At 38.5% G+C, this 17358-nt stretch overlaps 1 protein-coding gene and 1 long non-coding RNA gene across 4 annotated transcripts in view; one reads left to right on the top strand and one right to left on the bottom strand.

The window, feature by feature from the left end:
• Positions 1-12136, bottom strand: part of LOC128777077 (uncharacterized) — a 45151-nt gene extending 33015 nt beyond the window's left edge. Inside the window, exons 1-2 of the long non-coding RNA XR_008422252.1 lie at positions 11954-12136; positions 5293-5389 (exon numbers count right to left, since the gene is read on the bottom strand). This is a non-coding gene — a long non-coding RNA (uncharacterized LOC128777077). The remainder of the gene's footprint in view (positions 1-5292; positions 5390-11953) is intronic.
• Positions 1-17358, top strand: part of DSC1 (desmocollin 1) — a 351913-nt gene that overhangs the window by 277199 nt on the left and 57356 nt on the right. The gene's annotated exons all lie outside the window — the stretch shown is intronic.

The raw sequence follows: 17358 nt of genomic DNA, 5'->3' as shown, positions 1-17358 counted from the left end.
AACTTAGATGTATACAAGGGCAATCAGGGCTCCATAGGGATAAAATCGAAGGAACTAGTGAAGAACTTCTGGCTGTATAAATCAAGTTTGGTCTACATGTTAATGAATAAAGCAGATGTTTTAGGCCAATATGTTGTTTAAGGCTAATATATTGAAAAGTAATCCCTATAATCTTAAATGCTTGTGATGAATCATAAAAGATATGAAAACTTCAAGTTTTCTAATGGGATGTCAACAGTAAGAAAGCATCACTCTCACTCACCTTTATAATAGTCACGCAAAAAGTCAACTATGGATTCATAACTTATTTTTATTTATTTATTTTGAGAGAAAGAGAGAGAAAGTTGGGGAGGGGCAGAGAGATTGGGAGAGAGAGAATCCCAAGCACAGAGCCCAACATGGGGCTCAAACTCACAAACTGTGAGATCCTGACCTGAGCCTAAATCAAGAGTCAGATGCTTAACTGAATGAGCCACACAAGCGCCCCAATAACTTCACTTTCAGTTCAATTAAGCAACTGATGGAAGCTGAGATTGAGCAGGTGAGCCCCTGGGATCTATAGTTATAAAGAAAGTTTGCACCCTCTTGCAGATGCTTCTCCGGGAACCTCACCTGGTTCTCACAAAAAAAATATTGGTGAGCATTTTGAGAAAGCAACCTAATGGCCCAGGGAGGGGAACTGCAGTCTCCGTAGGCAGGTATGAAGCCATGTGCAGATCCCTCTTGCTTATCTCCCCTATAGAATAAGAGTCTGACACTGCAGGCAGAGGAACAGCAAACACTTCTGGCACTTTTGGCACTGGGGAGAACCATTCTAGCTGTGTAGAGGGAACAGAAAAAACTCTGTAGTCTTGGGGAAAAGGCAAGAATATTTGTGGAGCCCAGAACTACAGCTTGTGTGTGGGTTCAGGAGCACCAAGAAGGCCACACTTTCAAGATCCAGGGACAGAGGGCTTACTTAAGACTGGCACTTAGCCAGAATGACAGACTCCCCCCACTTGCTTCCCTTCCCCAAGCTAACAATATTGAACAATGGGTAACTGTGGAATAATGTTGGGAGAGCTGTAAGAATATGGAGAGAGAACCACTCCCCCACCCCCAAGGCACAACAGAAAGAGATGACCTCAAGCTAAAGGCAAAGCAAATATTGAGAAAAAAATCTCTTTGCAAAGACGAGGTGCTTAAATGCAAGTGATCTCTAGAAAAATTTTAATGCTGTGGCATACTGATTTTAACCATAGCAACAAAAATCCCCAGACCCAACTCAGCCCTTTCCTAGACTGTCTCAATTCCCTAAAGTAAATATCTAGTATAATGAAAAGCATATGCAAGCAAAGAAGCTGTTTGCCTCAGTTTCCATTCCTACACAAGAGATCCAACTTTCAACAAAAAAAGTACAAGGCATACAAAGAAGCAAGAATAAATAGCAAACTACCAAGAGCAAAGCAATCAATATGACAAAATTCAAATGTGACAGAGATGATAGAACTATCAGAAAAGGAATTTAAAATAACTGTGATTAATATGTTGACGGTTGTAAAGGAAAAGATTGACAACATATGAGAACAGATAGTCAATTAAAGCAGAGATGGAAACTATAAATGGAATAAAATAGAAATGTTAGAATGAAAAGGATAGTAACAGAGATGAAGAATTACATTAGAAGGCTCCTTAGGAGAGTTGATACACTGAGGAAGTAGTCAATAGGCTAATTGGCATTAAGTCAATAGGCATTACCCAAAATGAGGCACAAAGAGATCCAATTATATTTCTTATTTATTGCTAGTGAAGATCAACATGGAACGACCACTTTGGAAACAGTTTGACCATTTCTTGTAAAGTTAAGCATATACTTACCATATGATCCAGGAATTCCACTCTGAGTAATTACCCAGGAGAAATAACACTGTATGTTCACACAAAAACCTATATGTAAATATTTATAATTGCTTTATTCAGTTGCTAAAATTGGACAAAACTTAACTGTCTTTCAATGGGTAATTGGATAAACAAACTATAATGCATACATACAATCCAATACTACTCAGCCATAAAGAGGAGTAGACTAGATACACACAAACATGATTGAATCTTGAAAGTACTTGCTAAGTGAATGAGCCAAACCCAAAAAGTTACATACCATAGGATTCCATTTATATGACCTTCTGGAAAAGGCAAAATTATAGAGTTGGAGAATTTATCAGTGGTTGATAAGGGTTGGAAGGGGGAGGAGGGCCTTACTGTGTAGGGACCACATGAGCAAATTCTCTAAGAATGGAACTATTCTCTAAGACAATTTTGATGGTGGATATCTGACTCAAAATATTTTTCGGAATGCTTTGAACTCAACACCACAAAGAATAAATTTTAGTGTGTGTAAGTTTAAAATTAAGTTTCTAGAAAGAGGTGAAGTGTTTGTGTTTCTGCACTCAGAGTTAGGAGTTGTTTTTAGGGCTAGTGATGTTTCTCAAACATAAACACAATTCAGATTTATTCTTACTCCTTTAAAAGTCTGAATGATTCCAGGATGAAGTCTCAAGATAGCACTTTCTCAAACAGTTCTCCCTTATAGAGAACACTAAATTAGAACTTAAATGAGCTTATCTCTTGTCTTCTTGTCTGTGACTCAGCCAGCTTCAACATAATGTGCACTATAATATTTACTAATTTAAAAAAACATAATTGTTTTTTCTTAACTACTTAACATTTTGATTAATCTTCTTCCTCACATATATCCGTTGTCACTCCACATCATGTTATGAGGCATCAGATTGTTCATTCACTAAAAAATGCTCGTAGGTGTGCTAAAGTACTTGGATGTATGTTGGAAGAATACTACCCTTATGTAGGTATGTTCTAGAGACATCTTCTGCTAAATAATCTGCATTAATTACATGGTTTAGCTATTCAATTTTTATTGCCTTGCTCTCCAAGGGAATAATGATGGTTATTTATAATTATTATCCACTTTACTTACAGTTCTAAAAATCCTTTGAAATGCCTCCTCAGTTATCTTAATAATTGTACATACACACAAAAGGATAAGTAAAATGATGGAAATTTTAAGCACCATGGGACCCATTTTTCAACAGGTGCTCATTCCAGGATTCACCACTCATAGAGTTACCTCACTGTCACTGATCAATAGCCTTGAAATAATTTTAGTCATTAACCTAAGTTCACCAGAGATATTAATGTAAGTGTTCAACTCAACATATGGAGGTTAATGACAGGGGCCTTAGCTACTGTTTGAAGCCAAAGGAAATCATAGAAATAACTACCAAAAGGGAGTTGCTGACTGATTGGAGCATAATATAGTTCTCTTTTTAATACAGCACCTAGTATCTAATATTTAGAATCAACACATACTTTTTAAACTTGAGACAATTCTTGGATGATTAAGGCAAATTTATATTTGCTTTAGTTCATTTTGGTAGGCATCTCAAGAGTAAGGATAAATTATGTTAGAGCTGTGTGTCCAAAGCAGAATTTCTATCTTTCTAGACCAAAAGTTCTCTTTACTGTTTTCTCTTTGTGTTACAGGTACCTTCTAATTCACTTAGACTCAACGACAAACCGTCTTTGACTCTCTTTTCCCTACTTCCTTCAGCACTACCCCTATTTGTTACTAATTTAGACTGGTCCTGTATCTGTACTGTCACCTGAATGAACCCATTTCTTCTGAACACTCTTTCTGTCACTACAATATTTCTGGCTCACAGTACTTCTCACTTCTCTGCATGAAGCTTTGCCTCGGTTTCCTGCCAAGTGTGTCTTCTAATGGACTCAAGATCTTGTTAGACATCTTAGTTTTGATCTTAAATCTGTTTGTGTGATTGATCTCTGTTCCCAAACCTCCCCTGTGATATACTATGACCACTTAAGATAACTATGACAACACATAAAACCAGATATCATTTTGTAGAGAGTTTCTTTCAATGCTAAGGTGAGAGGTCTCTCTCACTCAAGTGGCAGTGAAAAGATACTGGTTTTTTGTTTAAGGAGGAAAAATATGTGACAGTGTGAATACTGGATTTGGAAAGAGAGAGAGAGAGAGAGAGAGAGAGAGAAAGACAGGAAGAGAGAGAGAGGGAGAGAGAGAATTACCAATTAGAAGGGCGTTCTCCTAGTTTAGGAGAAAGGTAATGAAAGCCTGAACCCGGTGGTTGCAGTGAAAAGTGAAACAAAGAGACAGACTGAAAAATTGTTACATAGATAAAATGGATAAGATTCTAGCAAAAACTTGTTTAAGGAGAATGGTGAATAAGGAGGGGCCACCATGACTTTGAAGTTTCCCGTCTTTGTGATAAATAGGATAGAAGGGCCAGTAACAGATGGAGGGCGTAGCAGACGTTGGAAGCATCAGGAAGCCTAGGCAGGTAGTTTAAAGAGACTGACTTTGCATCTTTCTGGTACTTAGTTCCATATGATAGCAAACAAGAGTCTTGATTTCTTTCTGCCTTAGTTTGAACAGGTATATACGGAGGCAAAAATACCTACCTGGAGAGGAATGTTATGAGTATTGAGTGAGAAACTACATGAAAGGCACCTACCACACAGTGAGTTTGGGACCGATAAATAGGCTTTATTATTCTTATTATTATTGTAATTACTGTAAGGAAATAAGCGCCATCCTAATTGTTAACCAGTAGTTTGTGATTATCTGTCTACACTAGACTGGACATCATGTGGCATTTACATGAGGCCTTGCTTAATTAAGAGGAGCTGACCTGACTAATTAAGAGTCTAGCAATCCATTCATATAAGATGATCTGTCTTTGGGAAGACACTTCCCAGAAAGTTTACTCAGGCAATCTGGTTTGCAATTTGAAGTAATTTGGAAAGGACCCATAAAAGGAAACGGGAAATGCAGGAAGACAGGTTGAGCCATCTAGCTGGGAGCTGTCTGTGGAGAAGTCAGGAAAGGCACATGAATGAGAGGCTTCATGAAGGTAGAAGCTGGAGGGGGGGGTGGGTTGAGGGTTGAGACAGAGAGGATTGCTGGGGCCAGAGCTAGTACCGTAGACAAGGTGCGGTGTGTGAGCTGTTAGCTGAAGAGGTGCAATCACCATAAAAAGAGGGAGGTGCCAGGGGAAGGGCAGGAGGGTGGAGACTGGGAGGGGCAGGATTGGGAAGGGACAAATGGGAAATAGCTGGACCTACTGGAGTGGGCCTCTCCCAGTAAATCATTTGCACTTGCTGGACCGGCTTGAATGTCTTCCTTTATGTTGCACCTCCATTAAAAAGGCATTGCTTCCTTTCTGTGTTGGCTTTAGTCACTCCATTACTCACCAAAGCAGCTGGAAGTCTTCATGCCGACTGGGGAGTGAGAGGCACGGAGCAGTTGAGTCTGTTTCGCTTGAGCAAGCACAAGTAGGATTGCACATCTCTGGAACATAGAAGATGGTATCAGGAATGGGACAAGCATAATATCAGGGTGGGACAGAATTATTACTTGAATTAATTATATTGCAAAAATGTGTTGCTCATGAAATTATATGCATGATACATATAGAAGTATGTATTTAGGCTTTTGTGAATAAAAATATTTTTTATTCAGTATTTTCAATTGCAACCTATAGCACTGTGTGGTTGATATGTACCAAATAGGAAGGAAGAGAAGAGAGCGTCACTGGAGTGAAGAGCATGGCTTTGGTATATGCTAGAACTGGCTTCAAATCCCATCACTGCCACTAAGCTGTGTGACTTTCAGCAGGTTGCTTAACCAACCTCTTTAGGCCTTATTTTCCTTAAGTGTAGAGAGTGAAAAGTAATATCTATCAAAGGGGTGTTATGGGGATTAAAAAAAGGTATAATGTAGCCAGACATAGTGTGTACTCAACAAATGACAGCTGTTACTGCTTATTATGTTTTATGTTAGGTGGGGTTTTTTTATGGTTTTGTTTGTTTGCTTGTTTGTTCGTTTAGAGAAAGAGAGAGAGAGAACACATTCAATGAGTGGGTGAGAGGGGCAGAGGGAGAGAGAGAGAGCAAGAGAGAGAGAGAGAGAGAGAGAGAATCTTAAGTCGGCTCCATGCTCAGCATGGAGCCCAACACAAGGCTCAATCTCATGACCCTGGGATCACGACCTGAGCTGAAATCAAGAGTTGGATACTCAAAAGACTGAGCCACCCAGGTGCCCCTAGGCCTTTTTTTTTTTCTTTTTTTTTTAATAGTTATCTTGCATACCCTTCTAAAGCCATCTCGAGGCAAGAGTGAGACTCCAGTTTCACAGAGGAAGGGAATGAGGTTATACCAGTTAAGCTATTTGCTGGAATCATAAAACTGCTAGGTAGCAAAGCTAGCATTAAAGTTCAAGTCTTTTGACTTCCAAGTTCGATGTCTTTTCCAAAAATGACATAAAGACACAATGAAGTAGGAGTCAAGGCTGGCATTCAGCATTTATTTAGCCAAGTGCTTTATCTCACAGTGCAATGTGAAAAGTACCATGTATTCTACTTCTGCGAAATGAGGCCACTGAGGTTGTATTAGGAGGTGGGTCATTTTGGCTTGAGAAACTTTTTACAGATCCTCTCAGCCCTGTGGCACTGAACATTCAGAATAATTCTCCCACTTCACTCACAAAGAGAAGGGTGCCTCAGTGGATAGGCAAACAATAGATATGGCCAAAGACAAGCGACAGTGGCAAGAAGTACATGTGGGTTGAAGGTGATGCAGCCTCTCTTGCCACAGTCATTAACTGGTTTAAAAGCAGATGGTTGCCTACAAATATGCTTTTCATTTTTCTCTATAACATGGCTGCATTGGCCATAATCCATGTATCCTAGCAAAGAGACCCAACATAGAAGGTGCCAGGCAATTTTGTAAGACCTCTGCATATGTGGAAGCATAATCTAGTCTAAGAAATTGGACATCAAAATGGACACCAATGGTGTCTAAACATCTCCCTCACCCCTATTGTGTTGCTCTACTGGTTGGAATCCATTGCCCATAGAAGCAAGCCCAAAGTTTTAAGTATTGTTAGAAAAACTCTGCAAAATCTAACTCTTCTTTAGCTTTTTATCTTCATCTCTTGGACCTCTCCACCTCACGCTCTATGCTCAGGTCAGATCAAGCTTCTCTCAGATTCTTGTATGTCTCTTAATGTCTCCTGGAGACCTTCACACATGCTGTTTCCTCCACTCTTCCCTTTTAGTTAGTAATTCTTGTCCTTCAGAGAGGAGCTCGAAAGTCATTCCCACCAGCTAGCCTTCCCAACCTCCTCCATGAAGTCTGGGTTGTGTTCCCCAGTGTGTGCTCCCAATGGCCACTCCCTTTTCCCTGCCATGGCCTCCCTCATGCATATCGTAGTGCTGTTTAGTTAATAAACGCCATCCCCATGAGACCCCTGTCCCCCAAGGGCAGAGCTCACAGCTCTCCTGTCATCACTGTACCTGTACAACTTAACTCTGCCTGGCGCATGACAGAGCAGGTTCTCCACTAAGTATCTGTTGAGTGAATAAATGTACGCAAAGAAGTACACTTCTACAGTTTGTGAAGCCAGCTTGTCAGGAAGAAAAGAAATGGAATTTACAAGCAGAGCTTTCCAGCAAATTGTATTCAGTCATAATACTACAAACATGCATATTATTATCTCTACATTTCTTGTTTTTGAATGATAATTATTTTGCTCCAATTTATGGAAATGAGTAATATTAATTTAAACATGACAGTAGTTGGCTCCTGTTTAAGAGTTATGTTAGTAACATTTTAGAATTAAAGGCCTTGGGTGGCCTTGGCCTATTGTTTTAAAAACAATATAATGTAGAACGTGCAAGGAACTGTTTTACTTTAAAAATAAAAAGCGTATGCTCCTCCTCTTTTTTTTATTTAAAGATTCTACTTTTTTAAGAAATCTCTACACCCAACATGGGGCTTGAACTCACAACCCCGAGATCTAGAGTTCCATCCTCCACCGACTGAGCCAGCCGGGAGCACCCCGCATCTTCTAAGTATAAATTAAATGAACATTGTGTTTGGCCCATAGATGATTACATTTAAAAATAATTGTAAGACATACTACTGAGAAATTGACAAAATGCCAGCTAGGTACACTCAGGGGGATGTGCTTTTTCTGTTTATAAAATATGCTTCCCCCTCCCCCCAAATACTCATAATTTGTCTTATAAGTAGATAATTTCGCTCCCGAAAAGTACATTTTTAAGTCAGTGTAGCTGAAATATTACATCATCAGTTAAGCAACTATCATATCTATCTCACAAATCAGCTACCTGAGACCTTAAGAATATATGGAAGGAGGGGTATCAGCATGAATTGATAAAATGACCATGTTGGAGGGATTTCATATCTAATTTATCCTCTTGACAACCTTGTGTAGAGTACCGTGTTCATTTTTTATTTTACAGAAAGGAACACACAGAACAGTTAAACAGCTTACTTAAGATCACAGTATGAGTTTCCAGTAGTCAGATTGATGTAAACACTTAAGCTCTTTCTAACCCATCAAGGATACGGCAATTCCTTTTCTGTTGATTGAGCCCAGATTCCTGAGCTCCAGCTTACTAATCCACATGACAGACTGTGTCTACTTTATTCAAATAAGTACAGGTGTGTCCCAAAGGAGAGCTGGCTACTGGGACCATTTATCAAAATCATATATTTCTGGGAGCAAAATTCTCTTTCTGACTTCTCGCTCCATCTTTTATTAACTGTGTGAGCTGAGCAAGTTAACTGCTCTCTGCATTTCAGTTTCCTTACTATTATTATTATTTAAAAAAATTTTTTTACATTTATTTATTTTTGAGAGACAGAGAAAGCACGAGCAAGGGAGGGGCAGAGAGAGAGGGAGTCACAGAATCAGAAGCAGGCTCCAGGCTCCGAGCTGTCAGCACAGAGCCCAATGCTGGGCTTGAACCCACGAACCGTGAGATCATGACCTGAGCCGAAGTTGGACGCTCAACCAACTGAGCCACCTAGGTGCCCTGTTTCCTCACTATTAAATAGGCATTCACTAACTCATTCGGTTCTTCTGGGGATTAAACCTCATAATGTGTGAAAATTATTAAACCCAGTATTGAGCACAGAGTAAATGCACCTCGAAACCAGGTATCTTTAATACAAAGCTTAATCACTTGTTCTATTTATCCATTATTAATAATTTATTGCAATTGCACTCAAATAATATTTTACTAAAGAAAGAATAAGATTTATACATGCAGTTTACTTACTGAATTACATAGCATGAAACGGAAACTATGAGCTCTTGATTCAGAACCATTGATTGGTTCCTGACCGATTAGAAGCTGAAAAATACATATAAATACATTTGCCATTTTTACAATTTAGAAGAATTTTCATGTGAGGGATAAGAAGATTAATATACTATTTAAGACTGTGATATTCTACTTATAGTATCTTCTTGTATGCCTTTCATCTTCAATTCCTGTTTTCTAATGGAATCAAACAAAAATAAATGTTGGCTTATCTTATTTGAGCTACTTTTTTCTTTTAACTATTTGTGCTTTGACGATCTTAATTCTGTGACCACAAGCCAAAGCTATTAACTTGAGGCCTAATCATAGTAATTCCTATGGTTCATTTTACTTCTCAGATTTTGCATACTTCTCAAGAAACTCTTACTATGAGATACTGCTTATTGGGAAATGTAAAAGTAAATGATAGAGGACTCTTTCCATTCCTCTCAATTGAATTTTTTATAGAATCTCATTATAGTTTAGTTAGACCCACTCAAAGAAATCTTATTTTATAGTTGACCTGAAGGCAGATAAGCACAGATAGAAATACTTCTCCTCCTTCCCATAACATCTGCAAAATTAGTTTGTTCTACAAATACAAAGTTGGAGATTTTAAATTACTGTAATCTAGTTTCGTTTTTCAGGGAAGTAAACTTCTGGAGTTCAATGCCTAGTTTCACCACAAATAAGGTATAAGGAGGGCTGGATGAATTTGCTATCCATTTATAAATTAAATTACACCAAGCCTTTCTACACACCCCATCCTCAGATTCTAAAATAGTTTATATTCGATGCTAGTAACAGACTAAATATTGACTCCTGGTCCCTTTGCCTCACTTTTCCACCTGGGGGAAGTCTAGCCACTGCTATTTCCTACCCTCCCAAAGCTTCACTCAAGTTTTCAACATATTTCATAACAACTATCTGAATGAGGGCAGCTCACATGTTCCTAAACTAGGACAACTCTATGAATTTAAAATGAGGACTACAACAACGAAAGACTCATGGAAATAAAAATGATACAAAGGCCTAGTGTTCTTTTTACGTTTCATTTTTCATAAAAAGATAAGTTTATATATGTATACCCCTTTAATAGGACACAGACTTCTACCACACAGAGAACTCACAACATAAAGGCCCAGAAATTTCTTCAGATGGCTTCCATATGAGCTTTGCTTGCTGTGTATTTTCTGTTTTAATATCAAGCATTCTCACATGGGATTTGTTTCCTCAGGAGGCAATGAAGAAAATTTTCTCTGCTAAACTACGGATGAAAACTACTGTAAACAGCTGTCCAAGTCTCATGATAAGAGACTTCCTGAAGTTTGCGGAGTTTAAACTTTCAAGGCAAATCTAATAGTGTCCAGGTAAACAGGAGGGCTTTTGATATGGATACCAGTCTCTAGGAAGGCATTATGGGATCCCTCAATTATAACTATTAAGCCACCACCACCACCACCGCCCAGCTGAGAGGTTGCAAAATGCAATCCAGTTACTCCAGATTATCTCAGCTAGCAATCAGAACTTTCGCCTGGATTTAATCTGACCTCAGAAAACTAATGGGGCAAGCCTCAACAGGGAGGGGCTGTGGATTGAGTGCAAGGGTGGAGAATTTTACACAGATGGCTGCACAGAAAGCACCATGAATAGGACACCTGGAGAGACCTGGAGGTAGAAGTGATTGCTGCTTTACTCTTCAGAAAACGGACATTGGCAGGTTATAGAAATATAACCTGTGTTTCTCCACACTAATATTACTCACATACCCAAAGCTTGCATTTTATTTTCAAACTGTGACACATGCACACCTATACATGTGTTAGATATTTTTAGCTTTCACGTAGCCTAAAAGTTAATGCTTCTGGAAAGATTTTTACAATGTGAGGGACATTTAGTAAATGTGCATTTTTATTCTGACCAGGCTACTAGCTTCATATCTCAAAATGGATTTGGATGTGCCAGCAAAGTAGTTTTTGCTAGGTGAGAGATATGGCCTATTTCGCTGACAAGGCAACCCTGGGTTTGTCACCACTTCTTAAGCCTCATAATGAAGTTAATCATTGATGAAAGGAACACCAGAAGTCAGCTGGAGTCTTGGAAGAAAATCAGGTTTTATCTGCTTGTATAAATCTAAAAGTCAGTGTTAGATTTCTGAGCTGTTCAGAGCAGGGAGACATTTGGACCTGAAGAATCAAGATCCAAGAGATGAAAAGAGGAGATGGTGATATCAGACTTGCTCTGATGTCATGAGAGGAAATCTTAGACATGCACAGTAGGATCAATGGGTAGGAGAGAACATTCTTAATGTGATTATCTTATTGAAGGCAATTTATTGCCAAAGTCCAAAGTTAAATTTGCCATGGGGAAAGTGATTCTTGTTGAATGCCTCAAAAGAAATGACTTTGACTCTGATTCACATGAAAATGAAAAATAGAAACAACATAACCAACGTCTTGTAGAATTTACTTGGGTAAAGCTAATTTACCCTAAATAAAACATCTGGCTATTTCTCATTTTTCCTCTCCATTGTGGGGTTGATATCTGTATAAAACATTAATTAGGATAAAAATGGCGGTATGGTATTGCTGTGAGTTACTGAGGGTACAAGACAGGGTAAAGACAAAAATAATCTTAAAAGTTTAAGAAATGATTTGTAATTCACGACCTGAAATAGCAATCACTACCTAATATTTCATTTAAAACCATTCGCCAATGGAACAAAAGGTAAATATACTCACGGTATAATTTAAGACCATAAGACAGCAATGCAAAAACTTAGCGTCTTTTATCACAGATATTTTTAGGTTGAAGACAGTCCAACCAATACAAGGTTCTGAGAAGTTAGATGTGCTTCCAGAAATGTTTCTTTCGAGAGTATCTTAATTTATAGTTTGTGACTTTTTTCTTTTTCCATGATGATAAGTGAGGGAGAAACCAAAGCAAAGAAAAGCAAAGGTATGTTTCAGTTGAGAATATGCCAAACACACAGTGACTCACAGCGTCCTAATCAGATAGGCGTGACATCTCACTAAAAAAAAAAAAAAAAAAGCTCACCCCACCCACGTTGGAAACTGTTCTTTGCCAAAGCTCAGCATACTGACAACTACTTTCTAGACATGTCACTGGATCAGCAAGGAAATTATATGAAAATCCTGACCAAGGCATGTTAAATCACTATGTGACTCTGATGCTGGCCTTGTAGATAGATTTAGCTATGACGAGTATGGATTTTTTTTTAATTCAAGAACTAATCTCATTTATTTATGGATTTTTTATTTGCTCTACATTTTTCTAGCATTTTATTTAACCCATATATTTTTGAGGAAAATTTTAATAAGTATTTCTACTCACATTTCTTTTATTTTTTTACATCTAATTCTGTAGGATTACATAGGTTAAATAAATAAATTTATGGCTTAAAGGAACTTTAAGAATCATGTCATCTAAAACCCTCATTTTATAGATGAGCAAAATGGAGGCCTTATCTACTGTCACATAGGATAGGATTTTTGCCAGGGGAAAAATGCAGTCTTTAGAGAAGTATTAGGGATACTCTAATTTTTAAAAACAGAGTTATTTCATGAGTTATATATAATGAATACACTTTACAAATTATTGCTAATGAAGTCTGCAGAAAGGTTAGGCATTTGAGTTTAAATTCATGGTTTCTCAAAATGACAGTGCTTCTGAATCACCTGGAAAATTAAAAATAGAGACCAACAAAATAAAACACTTAAGGGACCCAATGCAGATCTACTGGCTCAGAATCTGGTAAGGTTGGATCCAGGCATTAATATATTTAAAAAGTCCCTATAGGTGTTTTTAAAATCCTAAGTATGGATCAGTGTTTAAGAAATAGTGGATGTTAAATAGGCACATGTTTGCTTTCCAAAATGGTTCAACAGAAAGTAGGCAATAATATCCAGCTAAAGTAAGAAAGCATCTAGCTATTTAAGGAATGCAATAGTAAAAGTTTAACTTAGAAAAACCCAATAATTTCAATTTCAAGCTGTTTCTTTCCAAGATCTTTGTTGTCACTCTTTCATTAATGGCATATGTAAGAGAACCTCTGAGTTTCATTAAAAGGCCTGAACATTTAATTTTTATGTAGGAACAACTGACTCCATGATCAAAATAAATTTTGGAAGACTTAGAAATGAGAGTTTAGGGGCACCTGGGTGGCTCAGTCGGTTAAGTGTCCAACTCTTGGTTTTGGCTCAGGTCATGGTCTCACAGTTCATGGGATTGAGCCCCACGACAGGCTCTGTGCTGACAGCATGGAAACTGTTTGGGATTCTCTCTCTCTCTCTCTCTCTCTCTCTGTTCCGCCTTGCACATGTGCACTCTCTCTCTCAAAATAAATGAATAAACTGGAAAAAAATGACAGCTCACCCATCTTGACTAAACCTTGAATAAATACCCAATAAGAATTAAAGAAGGCTACCTTTTTTTTTTATTATTAGTAGTAGTAGTTGTTGTATAAAGATGTCTGTAGTTGATTGATATCCAAGAATAACATTAAAAGAAACCAATCCAGAAGCCACAGCATCATAGGCCATATCGTTGATCAAATGGCATTATGGCTATCAGGCAAAAATCACAGGCCAAATTTAATGTGTAGAGTGTATATTTCACATAGGATTTTATAAACCCCAATATTACAGGTTTTTCTTTCAGTCTCTTCCTAGTTGTACCCCTGCTCATCACTTCAACAAGTTATATGATTAAAGGACCAAGAAAGATATTTCTAATGGTGTCGTATTTTGATATTCCAAATAAGCCAGAGACAGACATCTTGGCCCCCATTAGGGCAGTTATTGGTTATGGAGGACAACTATAGCATTCTGTCCTTAGCACTCCTCTGTTCTCCTGGAAGCAGCACTCTGTTCCTCTGGGAACCAATCTCCCTTTCCTTTTGTGCTCACATTTTCAGAGGGAAATCTCAATCATAGTATCCCTCGAACCTGACCACACAACTGGACACATGACTCAAGAATAACTGCACAAGGTCTTCTTGGGGTTAATTCAAGCAGCAGTCACAAGGAAAAGATCCTCTCATTTCTGCTAGTGAAGGCATGAGACAATCTCCTATAGAAAAGAGAGAAGGAGGGGCGCCTGGGTGGCTCAGTCGGTTGAGGGTCCGACTTCGGCTCAGGTCATGATCTCACAGTCCGTGGGTTCGAGCCCCGCGTCGGGCTCTGTGCTGACCGCTCAGAGCCTGGAGCCTGTTTCAGATTCTGTGTCTCCCTCTCTCTCTGCCCCTCCCCCCACTTGCACTCTGTCTCTCTCTGTCTCAAAAATAAATAAACATTTAAAAAAAAAAAAAAAAGAGAGAAGGAGAATGGAGAGACAAAACACAGGACAAAATAGAAAGAGTCCTGGCAGTGCTGGAGTCCCTGTCTTACAGTCCCTTGAGCCTCCTACCTCTCCTCCCAACCTGCAGTTCTTTGTTTTTGTAAGTCAATAAGCTTTTCTTTTTGTCCTCAAAACCCAGTTTGAGCTGGGTTTCTAGAACTTGCAACCAAGAGTTTTATTTCAATAAAAATTCAAGACGTTCTTAAATTTCATATACCTTTTAGGGAAAGTAGACATTATTTGACTTTCTCATTTGCTGCACTTGTTGCAGAGAGGGAATGGCAGAGGCAACTTTATTGCTGGCTGTTGTCATATAAACTTTCATTGCTGGCCAGTCTCTGGAAAATAGAAAGCTAAAACAACAGCCTCTTAGAAAATGTAGGATTAAACCAAGAGAGGGATAATAGATATTACTTAGACTTCCATAATTATTATTAAATATATTTTAGGTTTATTGTTTTGCATAAATGCAAATATTTACACAGCTCAATTTCTTATACACTAAATTTAATAATGTATTTTAAATTTAAAATACCAGTGATTTTGGAAAAAGCTGCCCAAATAAGTTAAATTTATTGTTCATACATTTGTAAGTTCTGACAGTTTGTTAGATATGTTTTCCTCCAATTTCAGTAGATTTTTTTCTACTGGTTAATCATATTATTTTAACAAAATCTAGGTGATTTCGATGTTTTTACCAGAATCTGTCACTTTCCTCTCATTTTGTCTATAATTTTAGCTGCGGTTTATATTTGACCTAACATAGTAAACATTTTCAAACTTTCAAACAATGAACAATCTCAAGATGTCTTCTGATCTGAACACCAAGTATAATTATTTTTAATGTATTTGTGTTTTTTATGCATTTTCAGGCTACACTTGTAGTATTTACCATACTGTTTGAGTGTATTTTGTTTTTATTCATCACTAGCTTGTTGACACAGCCTTTTGTAATTTCATTCTCCACAGTCAAACGTTTGAGTCATAATCAAAGGGCCTGTGCACTTCTACAGTTGGCTGAATGCGGTGTTTCTTGCTCCTGTGAAGACGTGAAAAAGATGTTGTATGGTCACAGGGGATGCTGACTACAGTGTCCATCTGTATCTATGGCGAGGGTGGGGAGGTCTCTGCGGAAATGTGTCTGCGTTTCAAGTTGGTGAGTACTAGTTGACTAGTACTTGTTGACTTGTTTAGTGCTCAGCTTTTGAGACCGGAACTGTGGAAAAGGCAAAATGAGTGGAGACCACGGTCCCTTTGAATTAATATCCTTAACAACAACAAAAAGCAACACGGAAAAATTATATATTTCTTGGAAAATATAGGAAGTGTACGCTACCAATATGAGTAACATGTACAGACAGAAACAGGGAAGAAGGTGTTCCCGGTACTGAGTTAACCCCCTCTGAGGTGGAAACCTTCTGCATAATATCCCAATCAAATGATTAACCCACCCATAGTTGTCTTCCTTAGTGGCAAGAAATTCTGTACCTTGTGGGGAATACTCATCCCATCTTAGTTTAATTAGAATTCTTTCTTATGCTTACCTGAGTTTAATCTGAACTCAAAGTTTTGACCCCATGTGATAGCTGGGTCCCTACCATCTCCTGGCTGGTCATACAATCTGACCCTGTGTCATGGGGAAACTGAACTTCTGTGTTCTCATCTTACATTCCACCAAAAAAGGAGTGTTAAGGACCTTGAGGGTTCTGGAATCACCTTCCCCTGAGGACTCTATAAGGTGAAGAAGATGCTCTAACTTTCCCACCTTTCTTTGAACAATAGAATCCACCTTGGACTTCTCTTTTGGTGTCATAAAGGAAAACAGGAAGTGAATGGACTGAGAGTTGAACTTCTTGAGAATTTACCCTGTTCTAGGCCCTTCAAGGATGTGGGGTGCAGGGGGATGGTACTTCATTTTATTACCACATTTAGTCCTCGGAACAATGCTGTGAAGTGGGTAATCGTTTTCCAAATGCCTTATGAGGAATTGAGGCTTAGGGAGAATGAGCAGAGCTGAGCATTCTCTCTTTACACGCTGTGGCTTTCTATTTCTTTCTTTTCAGGAGACGTCTTTAAGTATAGAACAATGCATCTAAAGTGATCTTAGTGATCGTATATATTCTCACCCAATCTAGAATACTTTTGAGATTGACAGAAATCAACGTTATAATTATGTCCCAACCAAAAGTATAAAACTGGGGGTGTCTGGGCAAACTTTGACCTTTGGTCACTATAACTTAAGGCTGCTCCTAAGCCACCAGGATGTCCTGGCTAGGAGTACTGGAGCTTAACTTAGAGACTTGATAATCGTAATGGGATCTTTTGGCCCCTGTCTCTGTGCACTGTATGAGAAAGTATCTTCTTATATTAATATCCACTCAAAAAATTTTCTCACTTTTATAAGGGTTATATTTTCAGTGTTCCTGTCAAAACTCTAAACAGGGGCGCCTGGGTGGCTCAGTCGGCTGAGCGTCTGACTTTGGCTCAGGTCGTGATCTCGTAGTTCATGGGTTCGAGCCCCGCATCGGGCTCTGTGCTGACAGCTCGGAGCCTGGAGCCTGTTTCAGATTCTGTGTCTCCCTCTCTCTCTGCCCCTCCCCTGTTCATGCTCTGTCTCTCTCTGTCTCTCAAAAATGAATAAACATAAAAAAAAATTAAAAACAAAAACAAAACAAAACAAAAAGCTCTAAACAAAAGAGGACTTCTCTAACTCTCCTAGAACAGAAGTTGAGTCTGAGCACCATCTTGCATGGCATTGTGCCTGCTACTGATAGGAAATGGGCCCACT

This window comes from Panthera pardus, unplaced genomic scaffold (genome assembly GCF_024362965.1).
Source record: "Panthera pardus isolate Hobbes unplaced genomic scaffold, ASM2436296v1 HiC_scaffold_15, whole genome shotgun sequence".
Taxonomy (NCBI): domain Eukaryota; kingdom Metazoa; phylum Chordata; class Mammalia; order Carnivora; family Felidae; genus Panthera; species Panthera pardus.
The sequence above is the reverse complement of the archived record's forward strand: the minus strand, read 5'-3'. Positions and strand labels throughout refer to the sequence as shown.